Genomic DNA, 17,361 nt, shown 5'->3' with positions numbered 1-17,361 from the left:
GTTCTGCCAAGTGATTCTCAACTCATTTTTTTCCCCTTTCTTCTTCCCATCAAGAGCCTGGCTCTAAGAAACAAGATTCCATATTGAACAATAAACAATAAATTGAAAAGTTTGTTCTTTTTATTTCAGTTGGAAATTTGTGGATCACTCAGTTCTCCCCCTCCCCCCGAATTTAAAAAGACAATACACATTTAAGTTCAGTGAACAGGTAAACATACATTATGGAAATATGTTGCGGTTCAGTGATGAGACAGAACACAGCTTTTTGCAAGCAAGCAGGCTGGTCAGCGGAGATGGGCTGTTCTGCCCCCCCTGCCTTCCACCTTCTCCTTTTATTATATTTCTCCCCCTAAGCATTACACACTGCTACACAAAGGAATGTATGACGTTGATTCATATGCTTAGTTACCATCCTCTATCTACTACAATCCTGGTTCTCAGGCCTTGAGCCCAGGCTAAAGAAGCCTCCCACAGTTGCTGTCCAAACAATCAAGTTCTCAGGGTTCATATCTAGCCCTTGTCCTTGGATAGAGCAATGTGTGCATTGCTTCTAGGAAACAGTCAGGGTGTGCCCCGCCTGCTTCCAGGTGGAATAGCTAGACATTAACCCTTCATCTCCCCTTTTTTTGTTTATTGAATAATTAGCCATCTCATGGTAGCCGCCAATTTGTTTTATCATGCTATTTAACTCCCAGACAGACAAGGACATAACCTGGGGAGCTTTCCAGGGCAAAAATTTTACAAAATCTTAACAAGGAAGGAATACATTGTACACAGCAACAACAAAAAATAAGCCCAATAATTACAAACACAAAATAACCAAAAGCTTAACATCTGCAATATAATCATCTAAAAGGGATACACTTCTTTTACTACAATTGTAACCAGCAAAAGGCAATATAAGTATCATTCTACTAAGACAGCAAAGGGTGCCATCACTTAAATTTGCAGGAATATAATTAAAGGTGCATGAACCACAAGTAAAAACCCATCCTGATGGTAGGATGATATGGCCATAATTATATGAAACATTAACAGCATGGGAACAATTTAAAAGGGATTGAGAAATTTTTTGACAGCCCAATGGCACCTTTGTACTAGTGCAGTTAACTACACGCGCACAGGTGACATTGTGAGCCCCGGCCGGGTACGGTGTGTGAAGGGATATAGCCGTGCGAGGCAGAATATAGTTGGCCGGGCCCCAATTAGCCATGCTAAAATACTGGGAGAAAAGATTAGCATAAGCAAAGAGCAGTATCTTATTCTCCTTCGGGCTTGTAACGGGGGAGGCGCTTCCGAGCCAACCCCTACAGAAAATAGCAGGCACAAAAGGCACACAATCATCACAGAATTAGCAGTGATTTGGGCGAGAATCGCCACAAACAAAGTCTTAGGAGTTTCTGGCTGCTGATCTGCTGCCAGTTTTCGTTGAGCCGTGGCAACCAATGCTTTTACCGCTCCCCCTGTCACGGGCTGGCTTGGGACGTTACGCCTCCTCCGTTTCCGTCCCACCGTTGTCGACTCGGGGGGCAACGCGGTCTCCTCCAAGGTCAGCTGAAACTCTGGTATGGGATTCGACAGCCCCTGGTGCCATGCCATGTTGTTTAAGTGCTGGTCGCACGCACCGGGCTGGAACCCACAACGGTCCTGCAGGGAGAGACACAGCAGCATATCCCCGACCCCAAGTGATTAGAGGTGCTGGGCCCAGCCACTGTGGATCGGGCAGCTGACGGTAAAAGACACGCGGTCTTTCCAGTACCTCAGATTTGTGAAAATGCCGATCCGCAGGGGTCTGCTGATCTGCATTCAGTGTTAAATTATTTAAAGTAAACAAGAGAATATACATCTGTTGTTGAATGTCTCCTAAGGTTCGGAGATGCAGCTCCCCTTGTTTTAATTGTTTATCTAGCAAGGTTTTGAGTGTGCGATTGGCACGTTCAACAATGGCTTGGCCCGTGGAATTATAAGGGATTCCGTGTTTAAGACGGACGTCCCAGCGGGCACAAAAGGTGGAGAGGGCTGCAGAGCAGTAGGCTGGGGCATTATCTGTTTTAATTTGGCAAGGGCGACCCATAACAGAAAAGCAGGCCAGCAAATGGTGAATAACTTCGTTAGTGGCTTCCCCACGTTGTGGGGTTGCCCAAAGGAAGCCTGAATAAGTATCAACGGAAACATGTAAAAATGAATAGGGGCGGAATTGTGGTACATGAGTAACATCCATTTGCCACAGCTGATTTGCTGCTGTACCTCGGGGGTTAACGGCATAAGAAAAAGTAGGAGCAGCAGCAGCACAGTGGGGGCAGGAACGAACAATGGAACGTGCATGATCAGCAGGAATGTGAAACTGCCGGGCCAAAACAGAGGCAGACTGATGAAAAAAGGCATGGCTTTCAATGGGGTCAGAAAAAAGGGAATTTACCTGACCACGCAACGCGCAATCGGCGCGTGCATTGCCCTCAGTGAGTGGCCCAGGCAGAGGGGTATGACTGCAAATATGAGCAACAAAGTAAGGGAAATGACAAGTGGCAAGAAGATGCTGTAAAGACAAAAACAGGTGAAGGAGGTCTGCATCAACCTGAGGGGTAATGAGGGCAAGGGGTAAATGATCAATTACCTGATAAACATAATGGGTATCCACAAGTAAATCAAAGGGACAATCAGCGAAAAGTTGAAAGGCCAAAATAACAGCAGCTAATTCTGAACGCTGTGCCGAACGCTGAGGCAGTGTAAAACGAGAATGCCAACGAGGGGGGTCACCCAACTGATAAGTGACTACACCTCGGTGGGGAGAGCCATCAGATGTTAATATCGAGGGTGGTGTCTAACTTTGTAAGTAAATCACGGCCCCAAATATTGAGGTGGACAGGGAGCACAAAAGGGCGGATTGTAGCAAGGGCACGGCCTCCTGGTTTAGAGACCGTGACCCAAGACAAACTTTGGCGCCTGGGTTTGCTACCCCCAATCCCCCACAACTCTTTAGAAGGAGCCGTAGGCCAACTAACCGGCCACTCCAGATCACGAATCACTGTAACGTCAGCTCCAGTGTCCACCAGCCCTGTAAAAGGAACATCATTTAAAAGAAGTGTTAACTGAGGTTTCGAGGGGCGGACTGACATTGTCAGAGCAACAAGTGGAGAAGACGCGCTGTGAGACGGCGAGTGAGACAACGTCGATCCAAAGCCTCCTCCGCCCCGAGTTCGATACTCGGCAGCTGGCACCTGATAGGGGACTAAAATCAATTGTGCAATTGACCGTCCACGCGGGAGCGACTGTGGAAGATGAGTCCACACCTGAACCTTAATAATGCCAGTGTAATCAGCATCAATGACCCCTGGAATGACAAAAAAGCCCTGTTTCCCAGCATGTGAGCGAGGGAGAACAAGACCTACAAAGCCGGCAGGGAGAGGTCCCATCACCTGTGTAGGTATGGCACAGACCTCCCCTGGCAGCCGAAAGTCAGTGTCCTCCTGCAATCTGTTGGTAAAATCCAAAAAGGACTCTAAGGCACCCTGATGGATACTGACAAAGCTTTTGGTAGGCTTGCCTGAATCCGGGACCTTCTTGAAAGCATGCTGGGCACAGGTGGAAATAATGGGGAAGACGGCCTGAGGGAGTTGAGACTGCATCTCAATAGTAGCAAACTGGCCCTCCCCTGCCAAATGCTCAAAAATGATACCTTGCTCTCTATATACCCGGGCTTGGCGTTCTGCCATCTGCCGATACTCACTAAGCCAAATAACATACTGACTGGGTGACAACATCATGCGCAGCAGCGTTTTCCAATCCTCAGGGATTAGGGAGTACCCAGCACCCATCCCTTCAATGAGACCACGCACAAAGGTGCTAGTCAGGCCAAATTCACGAATTGCTTTCTTTACCTCTCTAACCACCGAGTATGGCAGAGTGGTCCAGGTGCCCACGGGGTTGCCCTGGTCATCATTCTGCCAGGTCACCGGGCAAACGGAGACCAGATCAGCCAGCTCCTCTGCTGTAAGATCTGATCGAGCTTTCGCTGCGTGAACCATTTGTTGCACCAGCGAAAGCTTCTGAGCAGATGCAGATGACTCTCCGGGGGGCCCCATGGGGGGAGGGTGATCACACACCGGCTCCGGTGGGGAAGGCCAGGGAGGCGGTGGTAATAGAGGCACTGGGGGCGAAGCAGGGGGAGGGATGGCTGCAGGAGCGGACGGGGGTGGCAGGATCGGCAGCTCCTCTGTTGGTGCTGAAGAGGGCCTTTCCAAGGCGACACGCTGTGTCGCATCGCCAGGAGGGGGGATGACTGCAGGGGCGGACGGGGGCGGCGAGAGCACCAGCCTCGCGAGGGAGGGTCTGTCTGAGGCGACACGATGTACCACGTCGCGGCAGAGGTGCCAGGCATGTAAAGCCTGCACGGGTGCCCGAGGCTCTTTGTGCAATGTCTGGCCCAATCGCTCCCAGTCCGCTAACTTAAGGCTTCCAGCTTCAGGATACCACGGGCACTTGGCACGCACCTCCTGTAGCAGGAGAGTGAGTTCTCGAGCCGGGCAGTCATGCTGAGCCTTACGCAGCAAATACTGCAGCTCATTGCGGTGTTGCACTTGCAAAGCAGAGAGGGAGCTTCCCATACTTACCACAATGAAAAATACTCACCGGGATCCACGAAGTGGATGAGTGACGCGTCTGAAACCCTTGCCGGGCGAGGTGAGTGCTGAGGGCCCCACGTTTGGGCGCCAGTTGTTGCGGTTCAGTGATGAGACAGAACACAGCTTTTTGCAAGCAAGCAGGCTGGTCAGCGGAGATGGGCTGTTCTGCCCCCCCTGCCTTCCACCTTCTCCTTTTATTATATTTCTCCCCCTAAGCATTACACACTGCTACACAAAGGAATGTATGACGTTGATTCATATGCTTAGTTACCATCCTCTATCTACTACAATCCTGGTTCTCAGGCCTTGAGCCCAGGCTAAAGAAACCTCCCACAGTTGCTGTCCAAACAATCAAGTTCTCAGGGTTCATATCTAGCCCTTGTCCTTGGATAGAGCAATGTGTGCATTGCTTCTAGGAAACAGTCAGGGTGTGCCCCGCCTGCTTCCAGGTGGAATAGCTAGACATTAACCCTTCAGAAATAGGATTTCTAATTCTGTAACTCTTTTAATAAACAACTCAAAATATCAGTTAACATTCATATGGCTCCTTTTGCATTCACTTTTACATGATGTGAGAAACATTAATACACTTCTGTAATAAAATGAATAATTGATGGCAGCCCATGCACAAGCACGTTATAAAATTAACTTGTAGAGATGAACTCGTGTCAAAGTACTCATTATTCACAGCCCTGACTACCTTAAGCAGGATTCTTCAGTCTGGCCTCATGCAACTAGGAGCAGCTTCTGAGTGCTTGCTTGAGGATGAGCAATTCAGGAAGTGAATAGTAATTAACTTTTTGTCAGAGCTGCTTCCAACAGTTTTTTCCAACTTCTTATTTTAACAAGTGGTCTTCTGCTAATATACATACACCTTTCCAGGCAGAATGATGTACACCTATTGATGATGATGCAGATTGAATTTGTTGGAAAGATCCTGTCCTACTCTGGGCTCGTTATAAATGATGGAAACAATCTATAAGCTTACAAAGGGTGCAAGTGCATGTTGCTGCTCTTTCTGGATGATGTTACTATAGTGATTTCGCAGGACTCTTGCCCTTTTTAATATTCCCAAAAGATTATATTTTTCATGAGAGTACTTTTGCTCCAGCTGGGTGTTGGAGAGATGACAGAACATTTTATGTCCCCTAGCATTTTTAAGATCATCCTTCCACTAGTTTGAAGTAGAAACTGTATATATCAACTCTTATCTTGTATTTGGTCAAAATGATATTTTCTTTCAAAATTCTATTGACTCTGGAGTTAGAAGGACAGCTTAGAAATTACTGTACATTTTTCTTACTCTCTTGACTCTGTTTCATTTTTTTCTCCTTCTCCACTTTTTTTAGCGAGATGTCATGATGCCTGAAATGTGGCAGAACCAGACCAACACTCTCACGTCTACTGAGTTCTTAGTTTTTCCTGCACAGTTATAGTGCTGTATTTTGTTGTTTGTAACTTTCAACCATATTATGTAGTTCACTGTACACTGTCATGTCTGTAAGAGAGATTCATGGGGAACTTAGTTTGAAAGCAGCTGCAAACTGTTCTACTAGGGAGGGGGGGTCTCAAAGAATTTTAAAACATCAGTTTTATACCTTACTAGCATACTATTCGTATAATATTACAATAAGTTGAAATATAGCAAAGAAAGACTGAGTGACATGCCTTATGACTGATGCTGATTCAGTGGAAGAGTCTAAAATTGTGATTATACTCCCTTTTGATGTGTTCATTTATTTAATCCAAATGGGAGTTGTATGGACATACTAAATATGCAATGGGTCCTATGTAAGAATCCATGCTGGGCATTTAAAGTCAACATTGAAGAAAAATTAGTACACCCCTGATATTTGAGATACCATAGTTATTACTACTTCTAAGACCAAATCCTAAAGTCCTTGCTAATTTGTTATTATTAAATCTCAACTACGATGAAAATCCCAATGATTTCATTCAGAAGTTTAAACTATTGACTTTAATTCTAACAAATCTGTTCTTTATGTTGTATACTGAATGTACTATATAGGTAGCATTGCCTGTGTGGTAGAACTAATCCAGGCCTCAGATTTTTATTAAGTGGCATTTCAGGTAAATGTTGTTCACAGTATGACCTTTTTCAATGTAATGATTGCGATGCATGTTTCCTACAATACCGACCTGCTGAAGTGAAGAAACAGATTGACGGAGCCAGAAGAGTACCCAGAAGTTACCTATCACAGGACAGGCCCAACAAATAAAATAACAGAACACCATGACCCATCACATTCAGCCTCCAACTAAAACCTCTCCAACACATCATCAAGGATCTACAACCTATCCTGAAGAATGACCCATCACTCTCACAGGTTTTGGGAGACAGGCCAGTCCTTGCTTACAGACAACCCGCCAACCTGAAGCAAATACTCACCAACAACCACACAACAAAAACTCTAACCCAGGAACCTATCCTTGCAACAAAGCCCGTTGCCAACTGTGTCCACATATTTATTCAGGGGACACCATCATAGGGCCTAATCACATGAGGTACACTATCAGAGGCTCGTTCACCTGCACATCTACCAATGTGATATATGCCATCATGTGCCAGCAATGCCCCTCGGCCGTGTACATTGGACATAAATCAGATGTCACGAATTATAACATTCAAAAACCAGTCGGAGAACACTTCAATCTCTCCGGTCACTCGATTACAGACCTAAAAGTGGCAATTCTTCAACAAAAAACTTCAAAAACAGACTGCAACGAGACGCTGCTGAATTGGAATTAATTTGCAAACGGAACACCATTAACTTAGGCTTGAATGAAGACTGGGGCTGGATGTGTCATTACACAAAGTAAAACTATTGCCCCTTGTTTATTTCCCCCTCTACTGCTCCTCACACATTCTTGTCAACTGCTGGAAGTGACCCACTTTGATTATCAATACAAAAGGTTTTCTTTCTCTCCTGCTGGTAATAGCTCACCTTACCTGATCACTCTTGTTATAGTGTGTATGGTAACACCCATTGTTTCATGTTCTCTGTGTATATAAATCTTCCCACTGTATTTTCCACTGAATGCATCTGATGAAGTGAGCTGTTGCTCACGAAAGCTTATGCTCAAATAAATTTGTTAGTCTCTAAGGTGCCACAAGTACTCCTTTTCTTTTTGTTTCCTTCTGTTACTTGGTGGCACTGGGTAAAGCAAAGTTACCAGACTGAAGGCTTGTGTGCAGTGCTGCTACTGAAAAGCACTCAACTCATTTGAATACTGGTCCCTTTATCTGTGATGAGGCAAGTGTGTCACTTCTCATTTTGCTTTAGATGTCTGTTGTTTGTCACTGGTTTCACAAAATTGAAAAATAAATATTTTTTAAAAGACAAAATATGTGAGAAGGAACACAGTAAGTGTTAGATGCAACCAAGAATTTAATGTCATTTAATGAATTATTGTCTTGAAACTACCTGAAGGACATCAGTCTACATTTAAATCTGAGCTCCCTGGTGCTCATTTTATAAGTCTTCTCAGCTGGTTGTTTCAAATCTGTATTTTCTTTCCATTTCTATCATTTAAAGCATTTAACTTGCATAGAGCACATGGATGCTTTACAGATTAAGTGCCAGTGAGCAGATATGGAGGATGCCCACAAGTAGGGTTTGTCATGCTGCTTAGGATATTGTCTTGAGCAGTGAGAGGAGTAGTTGTGGGCAGAACTGGGTCAGAAGTGATTTTCCCATCCTGTGAGCATTTTTGACATATTTTAAAAAATATGTCATTCCTGCATTAGGACAAAACTGAGACTTTTTGAGTAATGTTACGAAAAATGTGAAAGACCAGCCCCAGCATAGCCACTAGCTCAGTGGTTAGAGCACTTGCCTGGGCTATATGACTCAGGTTCAATTCCCTTTTCTGCCTGGTTCAGATGGACTTGAACCTGGGTCTCCCACTTCTTGAGTGAGGGTCCTAACCACAAGGCTCCAGGATCACTCTCTCATTTTGATCTAATGAATATTTGATTATTTATACAAAGTTGAACAGATCCAGGAAGAGATTGAAAGACACCCACCCCAGAATAGCCAATAGCATGGTGGTTAGGGCATTGTCCTAGGAGGTGTGAATCCCAGCTGCAAGTTCAGTGGCTGCCTCCAGTACTAGGCCTGGGCACTTGCCTGGGCTAGGCACTCCCTGTGGGGCATAGCCCTGGAGCAAGTGCAGATCATTGGAGCTGTCTCTTTTCCTGCCATCCACTGATGTTTGGAGCCATAGTCTTACCCTCCAGCCCAGTGCAATGAGAAGCTGTTAGAGCCAAAGGAAAATCTTTCCCCTAAAGTCTGGAGACAGGGAGGACAGCTGCTGAACCCTGCTGTTGAGGGGACTCTGGGAGCAGTGGGGCTGTGTGAATGACACAGCCTGCAAGTGTGTGGGGCTGCTAGAGTCCGCCAATGGGTAGCAGGTGCACCAGGGAATTGCAAAGGAGAAAGGGGATGACAGGAGTGGAGGGGTGAGAGAACAGGTACTTAGAGAGGGCTGGGGACAATAGGAGGCTAGTGAGGGGGGTTGCAGAGAAGATACACAAGGGAATCAGGAAGTGTGGGGGTAGGACATTGGGAAATGGGGGAATTTGTATCAGGTGCACAGGGTAGGCAGGGAGTGGAAGGGCTGAGCATATTGTGGAAGGAGAGGTTTCAGAGTAACAGCCATGTTAGTCTCTATTCGCAAAAAGAAAAGGAGTACTTGTGGCACCTTAGATACTAAACAATTTATTTGAGCATAAGCTTTCGTGAGCTACAGCTCACTTCATCGGTACGCATCCAATGAAGTGAGCTGTAGCTCACGAAAGCTAATGCTCAAATAAATTGGTTAGTCTCTAAGGTGCCACAAGTACTCCTTTTCTTTTTGTGGAAGGAGAGGGAGTTGGAGAACAGGCACACAGGGAAACAGGGAAGGCTCTGGGCAGTAGGAGAGAGGGATGTGGTGAGTCTTACCAGTGATTTTTCTGCTGCAAGTTGGAATTAGTGCTGTGAGGAGCTCTACAGCTTTCTTCTTCCCGTTCTTCCTTAACCTAGAATGGGCCTGTGTGATTGTCTTCCTGCCTCCTCTATACTTTAAATTAAGGGAGTAATGTATGGTTTTTCTCCCTTGCCTCAAGTCCAGGAAGAAGATCCGGGGCAACCTGTTGGGAGCAGCTGCAAAGTAACTTAGCTGGCATGGAGGGAACAGGGCTGAGATGGAGTGATGAAAGTAGCAGCTGAGCGGACCAGTTTTTTAACAAAGTCCTCAAAATGTTCACCTTACTATGTAACCTGTTGTAGTAACTGAGATGGAAACAACAAACCACACAGTCTTGTTAACATCACCTTTTTCTCTCCCTTCTCTTGTTCTTTAGTCTGTCTATGGCCCTCTCGTGTTGCGTTTAGATTGTAAGGGGTCATGTCATTATTTCTGATTTGGTGGCCCCTCGCACCAATTTGGAAATTTAGAAATTGAACTAAACAGGCTATAAACAAAGCAGACACAGCTGATTTTTTAAACGTAATCAGAGGAATGCAAAAGTTAATCAGAAAAAGTTCTGGATCACAAGTACATTACTTCAGTTTATACGGTGTAAATATTGACACCAAAGGACTTATGCTGATGTAAAACTTGAATAACACTGTTCTAGCGAACATAGTGACAAAGAGTTTTAAAAATCAATTTCACTTCTGACTACCTAGATTCTTATTAGTAACACATAATAATTTTAATTTGACAACATCCATTTAATTTTCAACTATTGTAAATATTTCAATTATGAGCTCATTTTTTCTTTAGTATTTTTCATAACACAAAAGCATTTTGTTGAACAGCCAAATTACTCGATGCTTGTGGTAGCATTTTTGTTTTGTTTACCCAACATAATTATTCCTTTTAAGAAGCTTTTCTTTTCATTAATCTCCAAATTCTCATATGTTTGGTTATTAAGATTATGTGAACTGCCATTCTAGTATTTGAACTTTTGCAAAAAAGATTTTCCAGAATGCCTACAAACAAATGATGTATTGTAATTCATTTGTATGTAGTATGGGTAGGAGTGGTGGGTGGATAAACTTAATCATAAATCTTTGCTTCAGGATCTTTCCAGATGTGATCTGGGAGACTTTTGTGTTGACTATAAGTTGGTTGGGGCAAGGGACCATCTTTCAAGATGTTTATACAGCCCCTAGCACAATGGGGCTATAGTCATGATTGGAGTCTCTGGGAGCAACTGTAATAAAAAAAAAATTGAAGTTGAACAGCTAAACCATAGTTACCATAAATAAAAATACCTAAAAAATGTGCTACAGAGCCTAGGATTAACAAATTAGTAGTACAAAATAAAAACTTAAAAGTTCAGAATTCAACTCTGTTCCTTGTGTGATAAAAATATTGATTCAAAAACTAGATGTGCCCTTGCATGTATAATTAAGAACAGTAGGATATCTATAAGGACAATTTACACTGTACATTGACTGCTCTGTGTTTTGGTAATTCTCTGTATGATAGCTTTTCCATAGTGATACTTCCAACAAATATAGTGAGTGCTTAATCTATGCCTATGGCTATTTACTCCTCTAAGGGCAAGTCTACCCAGTGGGGCTGTGCACACTACAGCAGTGTGATTTCAAAAGAGTCCTAAACTGTTGCGTGTTAATTGGTCCATGTAGACCCTTCAGGTCCACACTAAAAGCTGCCTAGTGCGGTTTAACATAGTACTGTTTCAAACAGCACTACATCTGAGTGCGTTAGGGAACTTTCAGTGAGCAGCAGCATGGACTAATTAATTAGCCACTCATTAGAGTGCTTTAAAGTTCTCACCCTTGTAGTGCACATCACCATACTCTTTAGAAAAGCCCTAAGTGTCTTGTCTAACTGAAAGTGCCTTTTTCTGGTTGTCCAATACAAAAAAGAATACTTGCTTCTTTACAGGACCATACGCCAATAAGTATGTGTGATTAACATTATGGGAGAAATCATTATCTTTGACTGAGCAGGTGCAGTCCAAGCATTTTAGCCAGAGCACATATGAATAGGGAATACAGTTTCTGCAACTCTGATGTACCATTTGGGAACTGTGGGCTCATTCACTCTCCTCACATGAGTAATATTCAGAACTTCAGTCAAACTGCTGTTTGGGCACCCAAGAACTGTAGTTCTCTCTGTCTCCCTGATTCCTTTATCTCAATCTTCCTTACTACCAACTACATTGTAGAGCAGACTGTTTCTTTTCTTTTTTCAGTTATCCAGAATCAGTAAAGTGCTCAAAGTGGGGATCCTTGAGTACACAGCATATCAGCACACACTTTCTGTCTAAATTCTTTTGTAGCATATTGCCTATCGGAGTAGTTCGGAGAACTTTTTTTCTTCTTCGTGTATGCCGCCACTTGTTTCTCCTAAATAATGTTGACCCTCCGTGATCTAGTGACATGAATTTTATCTACTTTGCAGTTTTTTCAGAAATCTCCCACGGTTGCCGCACCAGTGGCGTTGCACTGATAGAGCAAGAGTGGAGATTTCCTGAAAATTCTGAGTACAGACATAGCCTTTTCAGAAATGGTGCACAACTCCATCTCTATCTTGGTTATAGATGGCTATTCATATACTAACAAGACGAGCCTGCAACTAGGCTCCTGAACAGAAGGAAAGGAGGATTTGTGGCATCTTAGAGACTAACCAATTTATTTGAGCATAAGCTTTCGTGAGTTACAGCTCACTTCATCGGATGCATGCAGTGGAAAATACAGTGAGGAGATTTATATACACAGAGAACATGAAACAATGGGTGTTACCATACACACTGTAACCAGAGTGATCACTTAAGGTGAGCTATTACCAGCAGGAGAGCGAGGGGGGGGGGGGGGGGGGCTTTTGTAGTGATAATCAAGGTGGGCCATTTCCAGCAGTTGAGGAACAGTGGGGGGGGATAAACATGGGGAAATAGTTTTACTTTGTGTAATGACCAATCCACTCCCAGTCTCTATTCAAGCCTAAGTTAATTGTATCCAGTTTGCAAATTAATTCCAATTCAGCAGTCTCTCCTTGGAGTCTGTTTTTGAAGTTTTTTTGTTGAAGTATTGCCACTTTTAGGTCTGTAATCGAGTGACCAGAGAGATTGAAGTGTTCTCCAGCTGGTTTATGAATGTTATAATTCTTGACATCTGATTTGTGTCCATTTATTCTTTTATGTGGAGACTGTCCAGTTTGACCAATGTACATGGCAGAGGGGCATTGCTGGCACATGATGGCATATATCACATTGGTAGATGCGCAGGTGAACGAGCCTCTGATAGTGTAGCTGATATTATTAGGCCCTGTGATGGTGTCCCCTGAATAGATATGTGGGCACAGTTGGCAACAGGCTTTGTTGCAAGGATAGGTTCCTGGGTTAGTGTTTTTGATGTGTGGTTGTTAGTGAGTATTTGCTTCAGGTTTGGGGGCTGTCTGTAAGCAAGGACTGGCCTGTCTCCCAAGATCTGTGAAAGTGATGGGTCACCCTTCAGGATAGGTTGTAGATCCTTGATGATGCGTTGGAGAGGTTTTAGTTGGGGGCTGAAGGTGATGGCTAGTGGCGTTCTGTTACTTTCTTTGTTGGGCCTGTTCTGTGGTAGGTGACTTCTGGGTACTCTTCTGGCTCTGTCAATCTGTTTCTTCACTTCAGCAGATGGGGACTGTAGTTGTAAGAATGCTTGATAGAGATCTTGTAGATGTTTGTCTCTGTCTGAGGTGTTGGAGCAAATGCAGTTGTATCGTAGAGCTTGGCTATAGACAATGGATTGTGTGGTGTGGTCTGGGTGAAAGCTGGAGGCATGTAGGTAGGCATAGCGGTCAGTAGGTTTCCGGTATAGGGTGGTGTTTATGTGACCATCGCTTATTACTACCGTAGTGTCCAGGCAGTGGATCTCTTGTGTGGACTGGTTCAGGCTGCGGTTGATGGTGGGATGGAAATTGTTGAAATCACGGTGGAATTCCTCAAGGGCTTCTTTTCCATGGGTCCAGATGATGAAGATGTCATCAATATAGCGCAAGTAGAGTAGGGGCATTAGGGGACGAGAGCTGAGGAAGCGTTGTTCTAAATCAGCCATAAAAATGTTGGCATACTGTGGGGCCATGCGGGTACCCACAGCAGTGCCGCTGATTTGAAGGTACACATTGTCCCCAAATGTGAAATAGTTATGAGTGAGGACAAAGTCACAAAGTTCAGCCACCAGGTTTGCCGTGACATTATTGGGGATAGTGTTCCTGACGGCTTGTAGTCCATCTTTGTGTGGAATGTTGGTGTAGAGGGCTTCTACATCTATAGTGGCCAGGATGGTGTTTTCAGGAAGATCACTCTTCTAAAATACAGATTATGGCCAAGTCGGAAGTGACTGTGACAGCTAGAGCAACTTCCTGCAATATTTTTGGTAAACTAGTACTGTATTACATGTATGATTATGTATCATTGTGGGCTAGGGATTGTATGTATGCTACAGAGTGAGGGCTACCATAGCTCCTCCAAGGAAGTAAAAACAGTAGGGAAAGATCAAGATAAATCACTCAGGTTGTAACACCTCCAGAAACATACCACAAAACATCCAAAAGATGTTATAAGTGGAGCTACTGGTCCTTCAGTTTAAACTCTATCTGAAGGAGGCCGTTGGTTTAGCAATCCCAGTCCTTCCAAGATATTTGCAATTTTTCCATTAGGAAATTATGGGGACATGGGGTGGACCTACTGCATTTCAAGATCAGTGGAGATTATTTGCTAGTGCAGAATATTAATTTACAGCATTCTGTTTCTGTGGTTCATCCTGTAAACTTACTCAGATCTTTAAAAACAAATTCCTATTTGGCTATGTTCTGTGAAAATAATATAGACCATTTCTAACTTCTATGAGAAAGTTACATTGAATTGCACTTGAATAGCTTGTTAAATAAAGAATATCAATATATCTGTTTCAGATGGGAACTTTTATGTATGTTCAAGTGTATTGTATTCATTTTTTTATGGATCCACAGTCTCCTGGACAGTGTCTAAAATCTACATAATATATCTTATTTACAGTTGACAGCTTATAGGTCACATGAAGGCAGAGAAAGCTATTGACCAGACAGCTGTGGAGTCTCATATGTTTAGGCCAGCAATTACATTAAATTTTGTGTTCATGAAACATGAACAAATAAGGTACACTTTTGATATGACATTTGATGTGCAAGGATTTAACTTCCTGCTCTTTAAGAATGGTGCCTCTTCAGGGGATATTAAAGCTTAGGTCCATTAGATGCTTGTAACTGACCCAACTTTACTTTAGAAATACCAATACACTGATACATCCTGTCTGAATAGAGAATGAAGTTAGCTCATCGAATTCAAATATTTGGGGCTACTTTCATTCAGTATTCAGATTTCAGGACCAAGTATTCAGTCAGTTACACCAGTATAATCACTATAATTGTAACTGAGAGCAGAATTTAGCCTCAAGGGTCTTCAGCTGGTTTATTGTGCCTAAGTATTTCAGGGAATCTTTTCAAATGGTGCATGATAAAATTAAAATTCCATTGTGCTGTGCTACCTAGGTGAATTAACTGGATTAATGATGAAATATCACCCCCAATACTTTATTTGTCTTTCTGGGTTTAAGCCAGACTCTGACATAATTTAGAAATGTGTTTGTGATAGATGTGAGGAGATGATATTTTATCTAGCAGAAGTTACCCACACAAATGCTTCAGTGTTAATAGATAAAGTACCTAGTTAAAAGTTAGCTAGTTGCCTAATTAACAAGTATATTTCCTCCCCTCACCCCACGTATATATTTTGGAGGCTTACTGTGATAGCAGGGTAATAATATAGATGACATGCATAGATAGACGGAACGGTCATCGATCACCACACATATCTCTTTACCATCAGATTTGGGTCAGATATTCTGTAAATTATCAGCTCTTGATATCAGAATGTCAGTGTTTTCATCTGCCACTGAAAATGCCCGTTACTTAGGCAATTCAAAATATCTGGGCTCTTTTATATTTGTTTATTTTCAGCTTAGAGGTCTAATTCTTCCCTCTGCTGCACATGTGTGTTTCAGTGGATTCACTGAAAGAGATGTGAGTATGCATCTGGGGGAACAATTGGCTCAGTAATTCTTTAAAATAGTACTTCACACCACTTTCCTTTCTCCTCTCGATGTATTATTCAGACATAGCACTTACTGATATACTGGTTTTTCCTTTTCTTTTGATCTTCTCAGGAAAAGAATGTTGTGAGAGCCTTGCACCTTTTATTGATTTTGGGTTTGATCCTGCACACAGTAGGGCTCTCATTGACTTCAGTGCTCAGGATCAAGTATTTATTTCTATAGATGACCTTAACTCACATTTTTATTGTACCACAATTCTTATTTATTTTATGTATCACAATTTTTAAAAAATATTTTCCATATATTTTTATTTTCCTACTGCTTCTTAGTACCTATGAGTTTATTTACATTTTCAGGCTTTGGTACATACCTTAGTTTAGATTTAGAGTTGGGTTATTGTGAGCCTCATACCAACTTATTTGAAAAGTGTGGGATTCTTTCTCTTTCATTTTGTGCCACATGCGACCAGTAAGCAAAAGTCAATGGCCTTCTTTTTAAAAACAAATCTCTGAAGTGTTATACTTCAAAACATACTATTGTATGATACATAAGCTTAAAATACAGTGCAGTCCTTTTGTGAAGGTCATTAGAAAATATGCTGCCATTTTCTAAATTCAAATTAAAACCTGCAAAACTATTTCCTGTACTCTTTTTTAAATATATTGAGGCCATTCAATAAGAAATGAATTCCAGATCAAGACTGTGGGTGAAATTCTCACCCTGTTGAAGTTAATGAGAGTATTGTTTCATTTTATGGTTAGTGGTATAAAGCAAACAGTTGATAAAAGGTCTTTCCCAGCAAACTAATAATGCAGTCTTCCATTAGGAGAGAGAGCTTGTTTGTTTAATTCCGCATATGAATGTTACTTCTGGCATATAGTGGATATCAGATTGCATTATATATATTATTTTCCTTTGTTCTGAAGAAGCTATTTAGTTGGCCTTTTACTTTCAGGTATCAGTCAATTACATTACTAAAATCAAATCCCAAGCAAAGTCTCACTTCAATCTCGACTTGCACAGCAGTATGCTGCACTATACATTGTTAAGTCTCCACACATACTGCAATAATTCAGAACAATTGCCAGTCTCTGATCCTTATCTTCTAATTCAGAAAGCAGAAATAATAATGATTTATAGACTTTGGCTTCACACTACAACGATTCTATCCCTTCATGGGAGGGAGTCTCATAATTTTATAATGTGTGTGCACAACCTAGTCCATAAAGTAGTCTCAGATCCTGAAAAATGTTACTTTATTTGAGATTAGTGGTTATATAAGGAATTTGGATTTACATGAACTTGTATCAGTTAATATCTAATGCCCACCAATAGTAATAATTTCTTGGCATGTTTGGTAAAATTTTCATAAGCACCAAAGTGACTTAGGAGCCTAAATCCAATGACACCAAACCTTCAAAGTTACTTAGGCACTTATGAAAATTGTACCCATTAAAACCAATCTGGCTAGCGAGTTCCTCCCATATATGTTGAATACCAATGGAATGTAGAGATATATTAGAATTATCACACATTAAAGACCACATGCATACTTAAGTTTTACCCCCAAATCGGTGTAACACAATGCAGCAAAAGGATCTGTCACACCAATGCTAATTTCC

General features: G+C 42.4%; 1 protein-coding gene and 1 long non-coding RNA gene across 4 annotated transcripts in view; one reads left to right on the top strand and one right to left on the bottom strand.

Annotated features, from left to right (window-relative positions):
* Positions 1–17,361, top strand: part of FSTL5 (follistatin like 5) — a 588,878-nt gene that overhangs the window by 170,166 nt on the left and 401,351 nt on the right. The gene's annotated exons all lie outside the window — the stretch shown is intronic.
* LOC311519386 lies at positions 263–5,094 on the bottom strand. The gene is made up of 3 exons (XR_014711262.1): positions 4,630–5,094; positions 3,003–3,055; positions 263–1,647 (listed from the first exon to the last, which is right to left on the bottom strand). It is a non-coding gene; the product is annotated as an uncharacterized lncRNA (long non-coding RNA).

Source organism: Lepidochelys olivacea, assembly GCF_965140295.1.
Source record: "Lepidochelys olivacea isolate rLepOli2 genome assembly, chromosome: 4".
Classification (NCBI taxonomy): Eukaryota; Metazoa; Chordata; order Testudines; family Cheloniidae; genus Lepidochelys; species Lepidochelys olivacea.
Note: the sequence above shows the minus strand (reverse complement) of the source record. Positions and strands in the feature narration are given on the sequence as shown.